We start from the raw sequence: 8,653 nt of genomic DNA on the forward strand, positions 1-8,653 counted from the left end.
CTACGCCATTGGTGCAGTATTTAATTAATAGGCTACTTATTCCAGGGGCTTAAACTGATCCATGCAATTCCTTTACATCTCTGTGGAGACGCCTTGCACGCTTTGGTATTCCTTCAGAGCTGCGTGCGATGTTTGAATCGCTATTTGAAACTCTTTCAACGTTTTTTATTCCTGCGGACAGCCAAAAATCGTCAGATGAGATATTTGTACGCATTGTTTCCAACGAAGCGTGGACTTTTGTATTCGTTCTTCCCGTAAGGAGCGGTATTATACGCGGAGGAAAACAGTATACGTGAGAATTATGGTTATAGTATGGTCCTTGGTCTTTTCATGGAGGGGGTGAATGGTGGCAGTTCCTGGCCCTACGGGGCTGGGACGGTAGCTCAACACCGCTTGCAGCAGGGGCTAGCCAGCCACTGATTTTTATCTGATGTAGGCCGTTATTGCACCTGCCACTGCTTCGGTGGTGAACGACGGCTGTTGTTGCAGCGCGCGTTTTTCTCTCCCTCTTCTTTTTCTTCTCCTTCTCTACTTTCTCTCTTCTGTCCGCACGAGGCAGCGGAAGTGGCTCAGCTACAGAGCCAGTAGCAGGCCCGTGCATATTCTTTTCCTTCTTCCTACAGCCACAACATGGACCATAGCGGTATATGGTAAGACGCCCGACTACTGTGCCGGAGTAGACAGTGCTACCTACGGAAAGCAGGCCTGCGGTGGGACCTTGACAGTGACTATACATGAAGTGGATGCTAAACAATCAGTTTATCGGCAACCTATGCGATTATTTAAAGGAGACCTGTTTACACTCCTAGCTTCCTCCTACTCCCCGCTCGCTTTTCACTATGCTTGATGGCACACCTCGAAAAAAAAAAAAAGTGGGTTCGATCCCGACCGCGTCGGCTGCGTTTCGCTGGAGGCGAAACGGAGAGGCGTCCGTGTGATGTGCGATATCAGTTGTTGTTGTGACTGTAAGAAGGAAAAGAAAGTACACGGGCCTGCTATTGGCTCAGTAGCTGAGCCACCTCCGCTACAGAGAGGAGAGGAAGTAGAAAAGAAGAAAAAAAGAAGAGGGAGAGAAAGACAAAAAAAAAACTGATTTATTTATAGGAAGGGAAAGGCGCGGTAACTGTCTCACTTGTTTTCTGTGGACACCTCAACCGCACCGTAAGGAAAGGGAGGAAGGTGGGAGTGAAAGTGGAAATAGAGAAAGAGGAGCCGTAGTGGAGGGCAACGGAGTAATTTCGACCACCTGGGAATATAACGTGCGCTGACATCGCACAGCACACGGACGCCTCTTCGTTTCGCCTCCATCGAAACGCAGCCGCCGATGTCGTGTTCGAACCCGGGTACTCCGGCACAGTAGTCGGGCGTCTTACCACTGCACCACCCCGGCGGGGCGAGAGAAAGACACGCGCCGCAACAGCCGTCGTCCACCACCTAAGCAGTGGCGGGTGCAATGATGGCCTGCAACAGATGAAATTTCGGTGGTAGCCCCCGCCGCAAGCGGCGTTGACCTACCAGTCCCAGCCCCGTATAGGGCCAGGAAAAGCCACCCTTCATCACCTCCGTTCCCATCCGCTCCCTGTCAGTGCACGTTAAAGATCCAGGTGGTCAAAATTACTCTGCTGCCCTCTACAACGACTCTTCTTTCTCCTTTTCCACTTTTGCTCCTACCTTCCTCTCTGCCGTTATGGCGCAGTTCCGGTGTCCACAAAAAAGTGTGACAGATACTGCGCATTTCCTTTCCTGTGAAATAAAAAAAAAAACGCCTACACAGCCATACTACCATGGCCATACACTGCTTAGCATTAAAAAGGACCGTAATTGATGTCCCATATATCGTTTGTTTTCAGTGAAAATTTTAATTTGATGGGCAAATTCGTCCACATATCGACTCGGGGTTGGTGGCTGCTTCTGGCCCTGTTGGGACTGTAGGTCTCTTTCGCTTGCGGCGAGGGCTAGCCTGCCATCACATTTTTATCTGTTGTAGGCCTTCATTGCACCCGCTACCGTTTCGGTGGTGGACGGCTGTTGCGATGCGCAAATTTCCCCCCCTTTTCTTTTTCTTTGTTCTCTAGCAGCCTCGTGCATTTTCTTTTCCTTCTTCCTTCAGTCGTAACGACAACAATGACACACCGACACAAAATAATGAACCTTGGTTTTTCAAGATCCCTGTAGCTTTCTCGGAAAACAAAATCGTATATCGCAAGAGGTGGAAAATATCGTTTCTGCCATTTCGTAAAGTTAGAAGTTTAGAGATTTGATGCATGCTCACTGAAACTTCGTCGCATATATTATTAAATTTTTGCAACTTGTACTGTATAAAATTATTTTATAATTGTATAAAGTTATTTTAGGGAAATAAAATGTCGCAAACTTTGCTCAAGGTTGTACGAGCTGCAAAACAAAAATGTCAATTTTAAGCTCTATACATTCCGACACGATGCACTAAATTCAGTCTGTGCTTCGTGTACGTTGAACAATGTATTTTAATACATATTATGCTAAAAAGCGGCAATGGCGAAGCGAATCTGTTTGCTCCGCTCCAGGTTTGAAGCCCACTTGAGGCTGTGAAGTTTTTTTAGTTTAGGGTTCTTGCCCCGACAAAACGGCTTTTCGGCTAGCAAGGCATTTATTGCTAGTGCGCTAAAAAGTAATATACTAATTAAAACATTACAGAAAAACGTATTGTTGGTTATTATGTACAACTGCGTTAACAATCCTAATAATTAAAGAAATCGGCAGTACTGGGGTAAAATTCTAATGCAAGATTCATAGAGGTGGTCTTTGTGAGTATTCGAGTCATTTAAAAGCTTTACATGGAGCCGATTATTTGAAAATAATTATTTTAAAATTATCTTGGCAATCGCTCGCAGCCGATTTGGGCGACACATCGCACACTCCGTAGCCCTTCACCACGGCTCCTCTTTCTATCTTTCCACTTTCACTCCCACCTTCCTCCCTTCCCTTACGGCGCGGTTCAGGTGTCCACAGAAACTAAGTGAGACAGTTACCGCGCCTTTCCCTTTCTACAAATCAATCAGTTTATCAGCTTTTTAAAATGCACGGCCCCGCCGGGGTGGTGCAGTGGTAAGACGTTCGACTACTGTGCCGGAGTACCCGGGTTCGTACCCGACCTCGGCGGCTGCGTTTCGATGGAGGCGAAACGAAGAAGCGTCCGTGTGCTGTGCAATGTCAGCGCACGTTAAAGATCCCCAGGTGGTCGAAATTACTCCGTAGCCCTCCACTACGGCTCATCTTTCTCTCCACTTTCACTCCCACCTTCCGCCCTTCCCTTACGGCGCGGTTGAGGTGTCCACAGAATGATTAATTTTCTCGATAGTCCTGCGGGATGCTTGATTTTTCTTGTAGTCCCCTATCTGTCTGCAGGCCTTCGACTTATCTTTCCAGCTGCGAAGCTGACAGCCTCCGCTATTTCGTCCCATCTATTGTGCACTACCATAGGAAGGAGCTTCTCTGTGGATATGGTAAACCCAGGGCCCTCTTTATGCACCGTCGAATGAGAGAGCTAGTCTAATCTTCTCCTCCGACCTGATATTTATTGCCTGGTGACGTCATAACCAGTCGTGACTGTACATGGCGCGCCCCTTGTCGAACACAACCAGCATTCCATTGAACGCATCAGTTCATCGGCGTTCTATAATTCGTTTACACGAAATTAAAGGAGCACTATCTTTCACTCGTGAAATTCCGCTATCCTTACGGTAGACAAGGGGAATTATGAACGTTTCACGATCCGGGACGTGGTGCAGTTGGTAAAGCGCTAGGCTGGGGATCCAAGGGACGGAGGTTCGATTCCCAGTTCAGTTCAGTCGTGTCCGACTCTTCGTGACCCTATGGACCATATCACACCACGCTTTCCGGTCTCTCACTATCCTCCTAACATCACATAACTTCATCTGCAGCGCCTCGAGGATGCCATCTAACCATCGCGTTCGCTACCTACCCCTAAAACCCTACCCCTTCTCCGGTGACCCCCAACCCTTCCACACATCAAATCTTTCTCCAGCGACTCCTCTCTTCTCATCAGATGACCAAAGTAGCTGAGCTTTAACTTTAGAATTTGACCCTCCAATGAGCAGTCAGGGTTTATGGTCGACGACATCGACTGATTTGATCTTCTGGCCGTCCAAGGAACTCTCAAGAGTCTCATAACTATCTCCCTCGAAAGTGTGACACCTCCTACTGACAACGATGAGGCAAAATTAGGTTGGACGCTGTCACGCCTCGGTCCGTGATGTCAAGGCTGTGTTAGAGTCACTCCTAGGCTCTGTTCGCTGACCGCGGCGGCTAGGTAGGCTCCGTCACGTCGGCTCCCCCCCCCCCCCCCCCCCCCCCAAACGAGCAGCACTGCACTCGACGACGCTCACGACGGTCTCCCCAGCGCTTCCTTTTGTAGGCCTCGAATACCGTTGGTATTTGAACTGCCCACTCCGGAGGCAGGAGTTGGCGGTGGCCCGAAAGGTCCAATAGCGCGATCACGCTGGTCTACCGCCGCGGCGTGAGGGAGGAGGGGAGGGCCCGGTCCAGGCGCCGGATTGCTGGGGTGTGACATGCCTGCCGGTGAGGCCTCTCAATGCGCCGAAGACATGCGGCGCAGCACCTGGTCTTGCAAAGAGGTATCAGGCGCTCTCTGGCACTAGCTCGGCTCCAATCGTTCATCACTAGCAGCCATGCTAACCGCCCGATCATAACATCAGTACTTCTCAAATTCCGACGAAGTCAAATTTTGGGGTTCAGTGGGCGAAATTCTGGGAGTTGCCCACCTAAATTAGGAAGTCACTGAGTTGGCAATGGTCAAATTAGGATGGACATCAATTTTGCTCAAATACGAAGTCAAAATTCGGGGTCTGGTGGGCCAAATTTAGATGGGCCTATCTAAGCTTGGGAGGCACCATGAGTCAAATTAGGCTGGATACCTAATTTGCTTAAGTTCCAAGGAAGTCAAAATTTGAGTCACCCACCTACATTTTGAAGTCATCACTAAGCAATTGCCAGTCAAATTGTGTTGTACGCTATTACTCAAATTCGGACGTTAAATTTTGGGGTTCGGAAGGCCATATTTTAGGGGTGGCCAAAGCTAGAAAATTAGGTTGAAACCTTTTTGGTCACATATGGATGAAGTAAAATTTCGGGGCTCTGGTGTGCCAAACTTTGAGGGGGGGGGGGGGGGGGGGGGACACCTAAATTTCAGTTACCACTGAGTTACCCATAGTCAAGTTGGGTTGATCACCAGTTTTGGTGATATTTGCATGAAGTGAAATTTTGGAGTTCATGGGCCAAATATGGGGTGGTTCATATAGATTCGGAAGTCACCAGTTGGCCCTAGTCAAATTAGGGTGGACACCAATTTTGTTCAAATTCTTGAATTTCGGAGGCCAGGGTGGTCCACCACGAGTTGATCATAGTTAGGTTGTACACCAATTTTGGTCACATTCGGATGAAATCAAATGTTGCAGGTGGCCCACCTAAATTTTGAAGTCACCACTGAGTTGGCCATAGTCTAGGTTGGACGCCAATTTTACTCAAATATGGACAAAGTAAAATTTCGGGGCTCTGGTGGGTCAAATTTTGGGGGTGACTCGGCTAAATTCGGAAATCACCACTGAGTTGGCCCCTTTCAAATTAGGTTGGCTACCTATTTGGTGAAACTGAAGAAATCAAATTTGGGTGGTGGGGAGAGGGGGAGTCCAAGAAGGGGAAGATTAACAGTTATGAGGGCCTGGTCCCCTATAGGCCCCCGCCAACTATCCCGCCCCATGCTGTCAGTTTTGAGATATGACGAGTTTAGAATTTCCTTCAGAGAACACACGCCATATATTTACTCGAAGAATCTGTGCACCGTTTACGAACACAGCGTGAGCATATACTTTCCCACAGAGCACACGGACAGACTGGCATCTAGACTGAACAGTTCCAGAAAATCACAGGACGCATACCATCCTCCCACAAAAATTAGAACATGAATTTGTGAAAAATACATTTCTCTAGTTATTCTGTTCGCTAATCGATAGTCCAGGACCGACGATTGGTGGCCTGTGAGCACATATGAAGTATAGTAGGTCTTGTTCATGAACTGTTCTTAAACTGTTACCGTAAATATGCTACCAATCATCTAGTTTTGTCAATACATCCAGCAAGACGAATCGAAATTGGCCTAGGAAATATTCCTATACAATCTGCAATATTATGTTCTATTTGCTGATTAGGCAAATAATATTTACTACTCCAAATGCTGTCAAAATGCGAGTGCTAAATCTTTTCGAAATGATAGCACCTGTAGAAAATGACATCGCTGCTGAACTGGCATAATATAAAGCACGTTCAAGCAACCAGTAATATATATTTAGATTTATACAGATTGTCCTCATTTACAAAGACAGTATATTTACATTTTGCAAATAACTTTCACTTTTAAAACAGAAGCAACCACTTTTACATATCTCACATACCTTTTCTGCGTTCAATTTACGGAATAAATTTACATTTTACGAGATAGAGCATGCAGCTCGAAAGTAATTTCTGCTGCAGCAACGCAACAACCTGTATTGTGCTGTCGTAGCGGCTCGAGCGACGCAGTTTCAACAAGTTGGAAATTTTTCTGTCTGCCGCTCGCCACTGAGTTCGCTCAATCCCTTCTATGTGAACCAGCCTTTAGACAGCAGTTGAAAAAAATAAGGTGGACACTTAATTAGCTTTGCCTTTACGTGTATTACAGGACAGTGTTATAAATGGCTTCTATTTGCCAGCTCTGCAGATCCTCATTCGCATACATGCAATTTGCTTTAAAATAGGATGAAGATTAAGCCATGCTATCGTGTCTACAAAGTGAAGTAATTTTTTTTACGGAATCATTACATGCTTAAACAATTAAGAGTCCCCACCGCTGTGGTGCAGTGGTTAGGGCACCCAGTTGCTGTGACCAAGGATGCGGAATCGAATGCCGGCCACAACGACCACTTTTCGACGAAGCCCTCTATTACGGCATCTCTCATAGCCTGAATTGCTTTGGAACGTTACACCCCATAAACTAGCCAACAGCGAAGAAAATATCAGTATAAATATTTCAAGAAATTCAACATTTAAGGTGAAAGCCTTTCTTGGCTCATGCACGCCGTGTGCAAAAAGTGTGACAATTGTGACAAGAAAAATCTGTCATCTACCACCGACAATTGAACTATTCCTCCAGTCCGAAACCGAGCACGCAAACCACTACTACACGCTGGGCTCATGAGAAGCAAGTCGTAATTCTCCGTTCTACGATTATTGTAGCGATGAAAATGATGCTGCACAGTGATGATGATAGTAGCAGTGACAATGACGCTATAGTTAGTGATAATAATGATAGCAATGACTATGATGGTGCATTTAATTGATGATAATTATGATAGTAGTGAAGGCAATGATGAAGTTAATGATTATGATGACAATACAGATGACAATGATGATGCACCCCGCCGGGGTGGCGCAGTGGTTACGGCGCTCGACTACTGTTCCCAAATATGCAGGATCGAATCCCGGCCTCGGCGGCTGCTTTTCGATGGAGGCAAAAAGCAAGGCGCCCGTGTGCTGTGCGATCTCAGTGCACATTAAACAACTCCAGGTGGTCGACAATGATGATGCAGTTACTGAAAAGAGTCCTGTGAAACAGCTTTCACTATTTCCACTCAGACTTACCACATTTGCCTGTATTCGTATAACATGTATGATTTTTTTCATTTTACTTTTGAACAAGTGAACAAAGGTATTAACATTTCTATAAGCGTTTTTAGGCCTTTAAGTGTTTCTTGATGAGGTCTTCAACATTGACCCATCTGAGAATCTCGCATCTCCACTACAGCAGTGAAAAATTAGAGGTGGCTGAGTAGTCATAATCTCTAACAATTTATTGCTTTTGTCATAGCTTTCACTGCTTGCGCTCGTGCTAATAAAGCACACAAGTGACCTGAACGGCAGTAATGACACACGTCAATTGGTCTGGTATTCACCTGAACCCAGTTATAAATGCCAGTTGTGTACCAGCTGAGACCGAATCAAACCAGTTAGAACCAGCTAAAACCATGTTGAATGTCTTAAATCTGTTTTGGCGAGTACAAAGTTTTGTACTTTGACTGGCGAAATATAGGCCGGCTTTGGGATTAGGCGTACCATACGATGAAGAGCTTTTGAAGCATTGGCATTGCAATACATAAGCTCTATTTTTAATCATGGGAAATCAGGAAGATGATTCAACCAATTTTTGGACCAAACCTCAAAATGTGCCATTTTTTTTTAATCAATATTTATTGCCTCAGGGCATCAGTAGGGTGCCATTCTCTTCCCAGCTCTCGGCAGGCCCGGTGAACGAGAGCCAGCTCATTTGAATCCTGGATAGTCCGGCTCTTAGTCCAGGCACTAAATTTTCGGAGTGATGAACCCAAATTCAGAGATCACTCCTCAACCGACGAGACTCAAGTTAGGTTAGGGATCAATTTTGGTGAAATTAAACTTCGTAGGTCTAAAGGGGCTAATTTTGGATTACAGACAAGCACATTGTACAGAATTTACGTGGACGATTTTTTCCACCATGAGCCCATCACATAGTACCCAAGCATTAAAACTCCCACTTTTGCACCTCGCTGCAACCCGCAGGCCT

The sequence above is a fragment of the Amblyomma maculatum genome, chromosome 2, assembly GCF_055883805.1.
Source record: "Amblyomma maculatum isolate TAMU_Amacu chromosome 2, ASM5588380v1, whole genome shotgun sequence".
Lineage (NCBI taxonomy): Eukaryota > Metazoa > Arthropoda > Arachnida > Ixodida > Ixodidae > Amblyomma > Amblyomma maculatum.